Below are 5,431 nucleotides of genomic sequence, written 5' to 3'. Positions count from 1 at the left end.
ACAAAGGCTCATGCTTTCTTGTGCTCCCTGTCTTTGTATTGCCTTGTGCATGTTATGCTGTCTTCTATTTGAAATCAAACAGCATCTTAGACCTACAAAGAGCCGGGGCAGTCAAAAATAGACCAGTTCAGAAGCTGAACAGATGAGGGGACTGGGCAGGTGCATTGGACATTTAGCCCTTGGCGTTTCTGCCAGAGTGGAAGAGTGTCTCCAGTCCCAGGGAACATATAAGGTGAATTCTAGGTCAAACCAAGATAGCAGTTTGTTTCAGCCAGCCAATGAAAATGTACCTGGTTTTTACAAACCCAGTTTCAAATCTTGTTCAGACCTGGCCACCAGAAAGCTATCCTGCACAGCAGTCAGCTATCTGAACCGCAGTAATGAAGTGGTGATGCTAGCGCTTATCATGACAGATTTACAACTGGTCATATATCTGTCTTCAGCTTCTAGACAGCTGTAGTAGCAGTGAAAACTGCTGATGAAGTGGGGAGAGCCCTGTAACAGCACACTGACAGTGAGAGAGATGAGAAATCAAACTGCTGAAGTAAAGCTATAGGAAAGCCCTTACCAGACTGTGTTGGATTAGGGTAGCAGATGTTTGAAGGGCCTTCTCCTTTTGGCAGGTCAGAGATGTCCCTGTCAAGATGGGGAAGGACTGACTTTTGGAATGAACGAGTACATGTTTTATGGACACTGAAGGAGGTAGCAACCAACTGGTCTCCTTTTAGGATTCAGTTGAAGCATGGCCTTCAGTAGAAAGAAGGACTGTGTCAAAGTTAAGGCTGTGTAGATCTCAAGTCCATTCTCAGCTTCCCCACAGACTCCCTGTGTGACCTTTGCCAGCCACATAAGGAATCCCTACCCCACTGCCAGATGTCATTAAGGAGTGCTGCAATGAAGCTCAGCACGCCTGCTTCAGCACACTGCACCCCAAAATGTATATGCTGGGCATGTGAAGCTGGGCATGTCCCAATGAGCTTTATGTCCTGGGTCTGCCTATTGGCATATGCCTAGCATTGATCATTTTGGGGTGTGCTCTGTGGGGACCTCTAGACACAGTTCAAATAAATATTAATATGCTAGTATTGATGCTACAAGGAGCCTTAAAAACTCAAGAGATCTTGCCAACTAATGCAAATGAGAAGCAGGCATGAGACAGAGAGCAGGGGAAAGCAAATGAGCAATGAGAGGCTGAATAGAGGAGTGTTTTAAGAGAAGGGCACAGGAGCCCTTCCAAGCATAGGTTGCATTATGAAGGGGCAACACAAAGCTGAAACTTGGAGACAATGGAAGAACCTGGGCAGGCATAGGACAATAGGAAACAGTGAGAGCCGGGATGGAGACTGAGAATGAGCTCCAAGGATGAGAACTGCGTGCTGAGATTTGGTGCAATGAGGAAAAGGGGAAACTCCAAATGGATTCTCAAGAAGGGTGATGTGGGTGGTACAACTGGAAATCCTGGGAACAACTGAACTTGCCCAAGATGAAGTGCAGGTGCTGAAGAGAGTTGCCTAAGAAAGAGGATGCAGATCTAGGAGAGGAGGATGGCAGAAAATGGAAACCCAAATTGATGACCAATGAAGTGTACTTTAAAGAGGAGACTGAGAAGCACTGACTGTGACCAAAGGAGTAGGAAGAGTCTGCTGCTGTGGCTTGAGCACCTGGGAAAGTTAGCCTATAAAGAGGCCAGCAGATGATGGTGAGGGCCAGGAGGTGAGGAGATCAGTGAGATACTGAGGATGGAGAAAAACAGGGGGGGCAGGATTAAGGATCCTGTCAGAGAAATTCAAGGGGAGGAAGTGAGGAGGACAGGGAAAGAATGGGCATGTTGGGAGGACCAGAAAGAGAACAACTTCCCCAGGAGCAAGGGGAGGAGGCTGAGAAAGGTCTAGGGAGGAGATGAAGGTGATCAAGGAGATGGTGAGGTGATGGGGGACCAAATTTTCCAGTAGAAGAGAGAAGAGTGGAGCAGGAGGAGGACTGGAGGGGTGGGAAGAAGGCTAACAAATATGGAGCCCATAAAGCAGAGAGAAAGGGTGAGAAAACAACTCGGTAGATTATGAAGTGTTGGAGAAGATATATATGAGAGAGGAGATGGGGAAGATCTGTGCAGTTCAGCAAGGAATCAAATGACTGGCAGGAACAATGGATAGAAGAAAATGAGTCTGTAATTCAAATGGAGGCAATTAGTAGTGATAGAGCTTGATGAAAGGAACAGTGAGCCATTACTTTCAGACAGCAGGAGGAGTAAGAGCAGAGGAGGCCCCAGGGAGGCAGAGGAGAGGAGGGAGGTCAAGAAGGACGTGTATTCAGGGGTAGGAGGGGGGCTGTTAGAAAGAGGTGAGCCCAGTAGTGATGTTGCTGCTTCCTTCTTCACCTAATGCCCAGCCTGTCCCTGGAATCCTTCTGTTTGTGCTGAATGGGAGGAAGAGGAGGCTTCTGTAACGTCTGCTCTCTGAGAGGACCACCACAGCTTCTAGACTAGTGTGGGAACAATAAGCAGATGGCAGCTTTCTTCCTTCTGCCCCTAGAAGCCAATGAAAAGTCTGAACAAAAATCAGTCTGTTGCCTCTGGCATCCAAGTTGCCATGCCAAAGAAGATACCAATGAGAGGGGACAGAGAGAAACAGATGCTTGTGTTCACATGTGTCTAACATGCTGCAGCATGTTTGGCAGACAGGCATTTGAGGGTGAATGCTCCAGGCTACATTCTCCACTGGATTTGGTGGACACGGCTCCATGGCGGTCAGTGGGCTTGCACCTGTGCACATTCAAAGTTAATTAACCTATGAGGCACAATGTAAGTGGTAATCCTGGCCTGTTCCGTATCAGTGAGCATCGCTGCCATTCCTCAGTACATGTTTGCCTTCATACAGAGTTTGCTATTCTAGGTTTGACACTATCAGTGTTTCTGGCCCTCTTTCCAGCCCTTTATCTGCTTGAATGCTCTGGTTGAAATGTTGCTCTTGCAAAGACAGGTGATTTGACCCTCAGTCTAGTCTCTCTGTTTGTTTCTACAATGACTAAGTGAGCTCGACATTCTTAACCACATCAGTGAAGCCACCAGTGAAAGCCCTGAGTGCATCTACTGGTGACTGAGAAAATCTGAAAACCAGCTCTTGCTTTAAATTTGTTCCTGGCAGTGTCTATGGCCATACACCAAGGTGATCTATAGCCATACACCAAGGGCTGTATGCAGTAGCACATGTTCTCTGAACAGTGGTGAAGGAATCTTGGACTCCTGTTCCTGCAGGCAAGGCTGAAGCAGTATATGGCCCTGCTGAAAATGGGCAATATTTAGTTACAGCCAGGCCCCCACAGGAATCCAGGGCAACACCGATGTGATCTAATCTGATATCCAACCTGATGGCTTCATAAATACAAAAGCTCTTGGAAGCCTTGAAACTATATAGGTCAAGTTAATATCATGCCACATCTCTTGCCAAAAGGAGGCCTTCTAGACATGCAAGCAGGGGTAGTGATTAGCTATAGTTTTACCATCTGTGCTGTATGTTTTCCCCTCCTTGTTGAGTATCCCCTACAGTGCAGTATTAACCTGTTAGAAAAGCAGTCAGATTTACATGCTGGAGGGCAATGCACTAGGTCCAGGGCAAGCACTGATTCAGAGTTTCACTTCCATTTATCACTGGATCCACCTAGGTGCTTATCTAAACCCTGTGCCCACAGTATGAGTAATAAGCAGGGATTAAGAGATCCTCCTGGTGGCAGGCAGCAATCAGCAAGTACCCAACTTAGGAGGCAGATGCCAAAAGTAGCTGCAGTTTCCCTTCCCCAAAGGTCAATCCCTGATTAACTATGCAAGTTTCCTACACTAGTGAGAATTACAGGCCCCAGCAGCAAGTCAAATTCAAGGAAACCCATTTAGTCATGGGGCATTTGGAAACAAAAGAAACTGATGGGGTTAATGTGAGCTTTTCCAAGCATAGAGGTACTCCTTTTATAGCCAGGCTGAGAGTAAGATTAGAGAATACCGACTCCAGGGGAGTCCCCTCTTCCACTTCTTTCCCCAGATCTGTTACCAAAAGAGGAATAAGCTGTTAAAGGCTTTGGAAACCAAGTAGTTGAACTCGTCCGTAGACATGCATGATAGTATGAAGGAATTGGCCTATAAAGGCAAAAATGTACATAATGCAGCCATTACCAAGGGCTAATCACAGGGTTCAGAAACCCAAGAGTCGGAGTGTAATTCGAACCCTGGCTAGTCATGGACTTAGCTCATACCGATTATGTGATAAATATAGTCCATATCCCAAGGACACCCAGTTCCTACATGGCATCTATCTAATGGATCTGAAACCACTTCATAAAGGAGGTCAGCACCATTGTGCCTGCTTAACAGGTGGCAAATTGATTTCCCAGAGCTCATCCAGCCAGCCAGTGGCAGGGTTGGGAATAGAACCTGCCCTCCTGAGCCTCAGTCCCATGTCTTTTCTAGGAGGCATCACTGCCTAAGAGCTTACAATATAAGCAGGACACATGGGAAAACCAGAAAGGATTTTATAGTTAAAATATTGCTTATGCAATTATATGATAGACTCTGTTCTTGTTGGCAACACAAGTGTTAGATTCCACTAGTTATAAGAATTCCTTATATTATAGCAGTTCCAAGGCATATCCAGAGACATAACTATTTTAGTGCCCTGAGCAGAGTGGAAGGAGTTTCTGAGCAAGTCTTACCTCACCTAGAGAGTCAAAGACCTGGGCTGCCCAGGCAGGGTCTCAAAGTAGAAGCATCTGCAGTGCAGGCTCCCCAAGTAGTGGCTTCAGCATCCCCTGTAACTGAGGCTCCCTAGGTCCACCATTCTGATGTCCCCCTAAATTTGCACCCAGGTTGGGTGCCCCCCTTGCTAGCTCCTAGTTATGCTACTGGACAGCTGAATCTTGACTGGAGTCTTATTGTGCTAGGTGGTCTACAGGCACATAGAAAGAAACAGTCCCATTCTGGAGTGTTTACTGTCTGGGTCAGTAATTCTTAACCTTTTTAATCTTGAGGCACCACTTGTAAAATGCCAGATCTGAGCTTTCACTTGTTTTTTGACTACAGAGGAATAATAGAACAGTATTTCTGTTCCAAGGAACTCAGAAAGCCCACAACAGGCCACAATGCTTTTGACACTAGGGATTCCTCTTTGAAATCTCTGGGTTTATCTTGTGAATCATATGCCCACCTCACAGTGGTAGCATTGTATGGCACCCTGCTGCACACTTGAAAGGATCCCAAGGTACCCCAGGGTGCTGGAGCCCCTTGGCTAAGAATCACTGCTCTAAGTTAAAATAGGAGGTGGACAATGCTAAGAATGCAGCTCATGAATCCACTTGATTCTACTAAGTGACAGTTTGGGTTTTTTTAAGCTGGGAAAAATTGAGGAGTTTTTTTTGTAGGGTAAATGTTTGGACTTTTATTTCTTTT

The sequence above is a fragment of the Gavialis gangeticus genome, unplaced genomic scaffold (assembly GCF_001723915.1).
Source record: "Gavialis gangeticus isolate Ggan-Ray unplaced genomic scaffold, GavGan_comp1, whole genome shotgun sequence".
Classification (NCBI taxonomy): Eukaryota; Metazoa; Chordata; order Crocodylia; family Gavialidae; genus Gavialis; species Gavialis gangeticus.
This window is presented reverse-complemented; position numbering follows the sequence as displayed.